Source organism: Peromyscus californicus, unplaced genomic scaffold, assembly GCF_007827085.1.
Source record: "Peromyscus californicus insignis strain IS unplaced genomic scaffold, ASM782708v3 Scaffold_21__1_contigs__length_65335640, whole genome shotgun sequence".
Taxonomy (NCBI): Eukaryota; Metazoa; Chordata; class Mammalia; order Rodentia; family Cricetidae; genus Peromyscus; species Peromyscus californicus.
In genome coordinates, this window is record NW_026294514.1 from 15,118,233 (window position 1) to 15,126,863 (window position 8,631).

Below are 8,631 nucleotides of genomic sequence, written 5' to 3' on the forward strand. Positions count from 1 at the left end.
CAAAAAGGCCATTCTTCTTTACATACTTTGTGGTTAGAATCATCCCTAGATCACCTTCTGGGGTAATATGACAGGTCTCCAAGGCTCTCTCAGTAGATCAACAGCACATATTTAGTGGTTAATTTCAGGGCCCTAACATAATTCTCCCAGGGTGAATGGAAGGAGAAATCAGTGAGGAGCTTTCTTCAGGTACAAAATTTAAGAGTGAAAACAAACAAACAAATAAACTCTTAGCAATTTCTTGATGGTAATACCTCAAAAATCTGCAAAAATTCATAGTAAACAAAACATAAAAATGCTAACTAGGCTTCTGGACTGTGGATGCCATGTCATGAGCCAGCTTGGGGCTCCTGCTGCTCTGCTTCCCTGCCGTGATAGATTGTATCCACTCTGCAACTCTTCCATCATCAATCCAATGAAACTATTGTAAATACCTACTATGTGCCCACTCTGATGTCACAAGGGATCCCAAGGTGAACAGGACAGGTTCTAACTGAAGAAGTCAACCTTCCAGAAGCAAACACTGTGAGCCGAAGTCTACAGACCAGCGACTCTGAAAACTGCGAGGCACACTATGTAAATAAGGCATTAGGATACACTGTCATGTGGTATTTGCTCTGAGGGTGGGGGAGGATATCGCATGAATGGTTCCTAGAAAAAAAAATTTATATTTTATATATTTATTTATATATTATATATAATTACATACCATTCTAAATATATAAAATGTAACAATGTATTACATAACCTGTTGTGCATATAATATTTTTGTTTGTAATTTTATGCATATAATATATATTTAAGGTAATGAGAAGGTTCAGAGGGTAAAATCACTTGCTATGTAAACCTGATGGCCTGAGTTTAATCTCCAGAAAAACAGTTTCCAAAACATGATCTCTGACATCCACCTGGCTGATGGATTCACAACATGCCCCCACGGTTGGGCATGTTTGCTCATGCCTGGCAGACCTAGACACTTCCACCTAGCCAGTTCCAGGTCAAAATAGCCATTTCTGGGTCAAGGCATCTCGCGTGACCAGGACCCTGTGGCTCTGCATGGTTGCGTAAGAGCGCGCAACACAACCATGTGATCTGTGCATGTGTGGAGTAGCTACGTCAACCTGTGTACATGTGTGCCACCCAGCCTTTATAAGCCGGCGCCGTATTCCCAGCTTCCCTTCCTTCTTCTCTATACATGTGTCTCTCTGAAGGCTTGAGCACTCGTCTGTCTCTTTTATCTTAATAAAACTCTTGTTAGTGGATTCTGTCGTGTTTCATGACATTTCCTTGCAGGGTAAGAGCGCCGCTAAATAACTAACACTGGCACTGTGGCACTGTGTCCTGTGGCATACCCCCTCCCACTAATAATACATAAAAATTTAAATATGTAAATGCTCAATAAAGATAAGATGAGTTTTGATGATGTCTTTTGCACCAGATCCCAAATAGCTTGATGTGACATCGGCTTTGCATTCTTCACAAATCTGCCACCCCCGACGAGCCTCTCACATGACAATGGGAACAAAACTCAGCTTAAGTTTTCTACTTACTCTACAAATCAAATTATATGTGCCAAGCGCAACTCCAAGCACAATAGGTATCACAGTGAATGGTCAGATAAACCCCATGCCTCCATGAAAATTGCATTCAAGTGCGAGAAACAGGCAACAGATAAAGGTCTAAAAACAAAACCTTCGGGTTTCAGATGTGTTGAAGAAGGAAAACAGGCCTCAAAGGGCAGTGTGAATAACCAGTTATAACTAGGGTAGTCATGCAGTGACAGAAGTGCCCATTGAGTAGACAAGGATGGTCAAAGTTGTGGACTACCTGGAGGGAACCACTCAGCAGGCAGAGACCAGCTGGGAAAGGGACCAGGAGATGATTTTTCCCAAGACAGGCCATGAGAAACGGTCAGAACGGAGGAGTTCTTAGAGGTAGAAGGTGCAGGTCTGTGCCTGACAGCATCAGCAATAACAGTAGAAAGCTCAATAAAAGAGGGGAAGCCTGAGTCTGGCGGAGGATTTGAGAGCTGAAAACAATCGGGATTCTGGAAGGCAAGAGGAAGGTTTGGTGGGTGGCCAAAAGTGTCAGCATTAGAAATTCGTTCTTAGGAAGAACATGAGGTGGATTCTTGGAAGAAAATGTTTCCATATGGGGGTGATAACACTGACAGACATTGGAAAAGAGTGCAGAGCACCACTGAGTTTGGAGAAAATAGGAACTTTCTTTTTCCCTTTTCTTCTTGGTGGTTAGAAAGCAGACACCAGGCCAAAGGATAAAACAGATAACTTCTGATTTACACTTCAACCTCACTACAAGAAAACCATTCACTGTCCCAGTGACTAACCCCAGTTTTTCTTGTCCTTAGGACACCAGCCACAAGATCAGAGTATAGAGTAATGGGCCATGTAATCCAATTTGAACAAATCAAGCCTTATAGAAACAAACTGGCAAGCAGAGGCAAAGCTGTGACTGTCGCTCAAGATTATGAAGCTGGCAAATGCTGAATTCCAAACATATGGATGATAACAGAGCAACAGACACAAAGCCATTGTTTCAGACTTTTTGATTGGATGAGATGGTAGCATCCGTATAATGATTAGTCTTTCTTCTGCTTTCCAGACAAAGAAATTCCTGCTCACGTGATACTGAAAACAGTAATGTAGCTCCGTGAGTGGTGTTGGTTTCTACCACATGTCCATGGGAACATACATTTACTCTGTATCATTTCATAAGAAAATGTCCCACCTTCCTGATGGAAGTGTTGGTCTACAGCTTGGTCAAAGATTTGGAAGATATTTACAGTTTAATGTGTAGACTGTAAATGATATTTACAGTATAGTGGTTCACTTTTTGTTTCGCAGAATGCCGTAATTTATCTGAACCAAGTTTCTTTCCTCACCCAGAAGATGAAAGAACACTGCTAACATTTTTCTTTTCTTAAGCCAATTCCTGGATTTACTCATCAGAAGAGAGAAGACTACAAGCATGAAGACAAACTGGATGGGGAAGAGTCAGGAGAAACTTAATGGGGTGACTAAACCATTACTCCAACAATGGCTCTGTAGTAGTTTGAAAGAAAATGGTCCCCATAGGCTCACAGAGAATGGCACTAATAGGAGGTATGGCCTTGCTGGAGTAGATTTGTCGAAGGAAGTGTGTCACTGGGGGTGGGCTTTGAGGTCTCCAATGCTCAAGCTTGGCCCAGTGTGACTCACTGTCTCTTCTTGCTGCCTGTGGATCCAGATTTAGAACTCTCAGCTACCTCTCCAGCACCATGTCTGCCTGCATGCTGCCATGCTTCCCATCGTGATGGCAATGGACTAAATCTCTGAACTGTAAACCAGCCCCAATTAAATACTTTCCTTCATAAGAGTTGCCATGGTCACGGTGTCTTTTCACAGCAATAAAACTTGACTAAGACCGGCCCCTGTCTAACCGTTTTCAAAATAACTTTCCTTAAGAATTGTCTAGAAACAGACCTTTGAGTTTAATTTTCAGTTTATAAAAATGCCATGTAAAAAACGTTAAATCTTATTTTATTTTATAGATAGTTTCTACCATGGAATGAAACAATAGATCTGCTATCTTCACCTTAAATTTGTTTCTGGTCACCTGACTGTCATTCCAACCTCCAGTAGATGTAGAAATGCTTTGAAAACATTTATTTCCTTAGGTCTGACAATTAACTAAAAATTGCTCATATTACTGAGAAGAAGGTATTAGTAAGGATAGGTGAAGTTATGCTGTGGTTAAAAATGAACTCTAAAATCTCAGTGGTTTAACTTCATGAGTGTTTATTTCTGTCACATGAAATCCAATGTGTTTGAGGCCATCTCATCAACATAGCATGAGGAAGGTAAGGCCTCCAAGGTCACTGTGACAGAGAGAAGAGGTGGTAAAAATCACATGATGTGGTTCTGTGCCTGTACTCAATGATCTCAACCCAGTCACATGATCCAACTGCTAAAAAGGCGGGGAAACTCATGCAGAAAGTGCACAGCACTGTCTCATTTGACTTTATTGCTTGCATGTCCCTTTGCCGAGTCCTCTCTTATATACACTCAGCCTCCTTCCTTCTACCAAGACAGCCAATCCCAACTCACTGTATTCAGCTTAACGTCCAGACTTTCTGGGTGCTATGCATTAGTTACTGTTCTATTGCTGTGAAGAGACACCATGACCATGGCAACTCTTGTAGAGCAAAACATTTAACTGGGGGCTTGCTTACAGTTTCAGAGGCTTAGTCTATGGTCATCAAGGCAGAATGCATGGTAATAGATATGGGAGGCATGGTGCTGGAGAAGTAGAAAACTACTTCTTGATCCGCAGGTGGGGGTGGGGGGAACTGGGTCTGGCATGGGCTTTTTGAAACCTCAAAGCCCACCTCAAGTGACACAATTCCTCTAACAATGTCACACCTCCTAATCCTTCTCAAATAGTGTCACTTTCTGATGATTAAGCTTTCAAATATATGAGCCTATGGGGGCCATTCTCATTCAAACCACCATAACTATCAAATCTGAATGTAGCATCTGCTGGTCCAGAAACAAGTTCACTTTATGAAGATGAACTATGCATCCCATTCAATGTATAGTCTTAGAAAGAAACGCAGAATCATTACATTACATACAGCCAAAACTCCATTTAGACAAGAGAAGGAAAAGAGATGCAAAGCAATCATATATTTTGGAGATGTCTAGCACTTGGGCTAGAAAGGTCCTTGATTAGTTCTGATTCTACCCTTTAAGAAGGCCTTATCAGCTTCAGCCACATCGAAAATGGTGTACGGAATTACCTCCTGCAGAGCTTTCAATAACTCGCTTCTACTTAGGATGATTGGGGCCCAAAGGCTGCTGTGCCTCCAATCATTGGGGCCTTTTGTAATCCAGATTCACAGATGTAGAAAGGAATGACTTCCCTTCAAACTACAGACCACTGATCTATTCGAGCATACATCTAAGTTTATTCCATTTCTTTGCTCACTCACTTCTCCACTGACTTATTTTCAACTCCATCATGGCTAAGTTGATATTTGAAGTCTGTAAGATCTCTTACTTTTCCCTGGGCTCAGAGTCAATTTATTCACATTTTACTGAGTATTTTCTGCTCAAAATTTAGTTCTTCGTCTTCCTTGTGAGAGGATTTTACTATTTAGCCAGGCTGACATTAACCTCTGAGTCCTCTTGCCTCTGCCTCCTAAGCACGGACATTGTAGGCATGTATCACTAGAGCTAGTTCAAACTCTTTAGAAATTCTATCTTTTCCTTTTGGAATTTAAAGCAATAGGCTTTTCCAGTATTATAATGCCTCAGATTCTGAACTTGATCTTTATTTATGAACTGGTTAATTATTTTCTGAATGTATTTCTTCTATTTATTCTGATAAACATAGCCAATATAAACTAATATGCCATGTTTGAGTGAACACAAACCAACATACTGTGACTACCTTTCTCATAGAGGTACCAGCTCAGCAAGCAGATGGCCTCTTTTATAAGTTGTAGAGTCTGGAAAATTTTCTAAATGTTCACCTTCGTATAACATAAACTAATATTTTTTCAACTTCTAATATTAGTCTCTTCATGTCTGAAACATAAGATGGATATTGATGTGTTTGTACACAATGTCAGAAATTAATTGAATAAAAGTATACTCATTACTTTTTTATTACTGTCATAAAATACCATGGCCAAGGCAACTTATAAAAGGAAGATTTGTTTGTTCTTACAGTTCCATAGGGACGAGAGTCCATCACAATCATGGCAAAGAAACTTCGTTGTAGGCAGGCAAGTTTTTCGAACAGCTGAGAGCTCATATCTTTAACTAAAATCAGGAAACAGAGGGAACAGGGAATGGAATGTGTTTGAAACCTCAAAGCCCATCTTCAGTGACATAGTTCCTCCAAAAAGGCCTCCACCTTCTAAACCTATCTAAACATTGCTGCCAACTGGGGTCCAAGTACTCAGACGGCTGAGCTTGTAGCGGGGTATCATCCTTAATCAAACCACCCCAAACAGTAAATTCATACTCCATTATCTGTAAGCTACCAAGTAATTCTGATTTCACTTGATGGTGTGGCCAATGGCAGCCATGCATCCTTTTATTTCAATCTTCATTACCAACAATGACTCTCAGACCATGATAATTTATATATGTGTGGTACACATGGCCTGGAAAGTGATAGAGGCTGAAGAATTCAGAGAAGCTGTCCTGAAGACAGAGTGCTGATACAGACACAAGAAAAAGTCTGCAGGGGATCAGGTAAGAAGCCTCACAGACCTCAGGCCCAAAGCTATTGTGACGCTGTGTCATCAAGTACGGGCTGGATGATGGCAGGGCATTCTGAGGGTCAGTTTGAATTGAGCTGAGGGTCATGAGCAGGAGAAACAGCATTCAAACTGGATCCCAGGAATGAAAGTTGTGGTGGTTCGAATGTGATTGGTCCCCATAATCCCATATTCTCATAGGGAGTGGCATTATTAGGAAGTATGGCTTTGTTGGAGTGAGTATGGCCTTGTTGGAGGAAGTGTGTCACTGTGGTGGCGGGCTTTGAGGATTCCTATGCTCAGGATACCACCCAGTCTGCCAGTAGACTTGCTGATGCCTCAGAGTCAAGATGTAGGACTCTCAGCTTCAGCACCATGTCTGCCTGCATGCCGCCATGCTTCCTGCCATGATGGACTGAACCTCTCAAACTGTAAGCGAGCCCCCTCAATTAAATGTTTTCTTTATAAGAGTTGCCATGGGCATGGAGTCTCTTCACAGCAATAGAAACCCAAACTAAGACAAAAGTAGAGGTCCTTCTCTGTCACAGATTTTCCTAAATGAAACTCTTGACAAGCAACTGAGTGAGGGGCCAGCATGACTGCTACAGTTCAGTCTTGGGAGGCCCTTTCCTGTATAGTCCCAAATTGGGGATTATGCCTGATGTGATAACAAGCTCACGTTTCTGATGTTTCTCATAGGATTTGATGCATACACAAGTGTCATTATTGATATACATACATTATTTATTAGTTTGTGTCCCTGGTGAGACTGTAGTTGTTTACTTATGTAAACAGGATATAATCATTCTTTCTTGACAGGTACTCAGGATAGAGTAACTCAAAATGGTTGCTTTACAAAATGGAATAGTTCAAAACCAAACATGACCTGAAAGCTGCTCTTCTATGCAACACAGCATAACCCAGAACAGGCCTGACCTGGTCCCTTCACTTTACAACCTACTGGTTGCTCACTCATCCCATATTATATAGCCGTCCCCTGATGTTCAGGAATATAACAAAAACCAGAACCAAAACTACTTCTCCAGAGTGGTCAACATCTCAACCTACGGTGACCTTAAGATAAAGCTTATTTCCAACCCATTAGCACTGAATGCGTGGCAGGTTGCATGTCTACCTGATGGCTGCCCTGTCTTAGATCCTTGGCTTTGGAGACTGCTGAAGTTGGGAAAATACAAGGACTGGAAAATTACACTGGAAATTTTTAGGGACAGTGTTGAAGTGGTGTACTCAACTCATTCCTTGTTGGGTCAAAGTCTATTAGCCCCAACCTAACTGAAGGGGAAGTTGGGAAACATTACAGAGCACAGAGACGGGAGAGTCAGAAAATGCAGTTTCTGCCACATATATTCTAAGAGTAACAATCTAAGAACAGCCACAAAAGTAATCTAAAGTGTGGGGTGATGTACTTTATCATTAAGCCTCCAATTTCTCAATTATAAAATGAGCCTTAGTCATCATAAGAGAAGATGGTTGGGGTTTACTGCGGAGGGCCATTCTAATTTACTTCACAGTTGCTGTGATAAAACACGGCCTAAAATGACTGACAGGAGGAAAGGGTTTATTTGGCTTACTGGTCAGAGTCCATCATCGAGGGAAGCCAGAGCAGACAGAACTCAAGCCTGGAACCTGGAGACAGGAGCTGAAGCCGAGGTCCTGGAGGACGTGTGCTTTATTTGACTGGTTCTCCATGGCTGGCTTGTTCAGCCTGCTTTCTAATACAACTCAATAGCACCTGCCCACAGGTGGCACACTCTTGGGGGCTGGGCTCTCCCACATCAATCATTAATCAAGAACATTTCCCATAGACATACTCACAGGCCAAGCGGGGGGAGATTATTCCTCAAATGAGATTCCCTCTTCCCAAATCACAATAGTCTGTGTCAAATTGACAAATAACCATTGCAAGCACTATCCACTGGACTTAACAGCCATCATGATTATCTAGTGACCCTCTCCACCTGCTCACCCTAAGAGGGAACCTCACCAGTCAACGGGCCTGATCTGGAGGGTCTCTTGCAAGTAGTCTAAGCTGCTCTGATGAAGCTGGTGGTGGTCAACACACATATGGCTTGGTTTTCTACTAAAGCAATTAGGATGAGGATTTCATTGCATGTAACTGGTTTGGGAGGGAACCCCAGAAATACAATGAAGGGATGGGGAATTCAGGCAAGGGAGGAAGGAAAGGAAATGAAACATGAGTTCATAACTAGTTTATCACTGTGGGCAGCTGGAAGTTGTCTGGCAACTTCTAGGACAGTGTGATGGGGACATTTTATAGTTGTTTTATCAGGACTCCAAAAACTTGAGTATTTATCCAGAAACATCTGTCTCCGAACAGTCAA